The sequence below is a fragment of the Chrysochloris asiatica genome, unplaced genomic scaffold (genome assembly GCF_000296735.1).
Source record: "Chrysochloris asiatica unplaced genomic scaffold, ChrAsi1.0 scaffold00405, whole genome shotgun sequence".
In the NCBI taxonomy this organism is placed as follows: Eukaryota; Metazoa; Chordata; class Mammalia; order Afrosoricida; family Chrysochloridae; genus Chrysochloris; species Chrysochloris asiatica.
In genome coordinates this window covers 1,353,654-1,354,411 of record NW_006408923.1, presented here as the reverse complement: position 1 = coordinate 1,354,411, position 758 = coordinate 1,353,654, and positions in this window count along the sequence as shown.

The window sequence follows — 758 nt, the reverse complement described above, 5'->3', positions numbered from 1 at the left end:
CATTTCACCAATTCCAGTAACCTTTTTTTTTTTTTTTTTCAATGCCTTCAAGACATCTTGTAATACTTCCATTAGTACCATTGCTTGATTGATTGATTTTCTTTTTTATTGTGAATTCAGTGATAGTTTACATGGGAGAACATCGGTTTGACATTCTTCATTTCATTGCAATGATTACAATCTCCTCAATGCATCACCATTCAACAGTAATTACTTCTATTCTGTTTGTTTTTTGTTTTTGTTTTTTGAGGGATGTGCACAAAAACCACTAAGGAATACATAATCATTTAAACAACCAAAGGGCACATTTGACAAACCTACTTCCTAGGTGCAAGCACACGTCTTTTCTCTTTCCATAAATCTAGAGTCCTCAGCTATTCTATTTCTACATGTACTCATCTCTGCCTCAATCTCTGGTGTTGCTGCTTCTCTGGATAGGGCCCCACATTCTTGTGCTTTTCTCCCTTGATGGTCCTAAGGTCCTCTGTTCCTGGACTGTAAGTTTAACTACTCCCCCGTTTTGTTACAAGATTTCTTCCTTTACAGTTGTGACAGTCACAATTAGTCATAAAAACAATGACTGATTGTTCAATTCAAACAATTGAATCTTATCCCCATCACATTTCACCAGGCCTGTCTAAGAAAGATAAAAACTATTCAGTAGGGACTCTATCATCCCACACACACTCTTAAACACCCTCTTGAAAACTTGTAAGCCAGGCACTTTGTGCCTTTATCGCCCCCTCATTTTGGTTAGC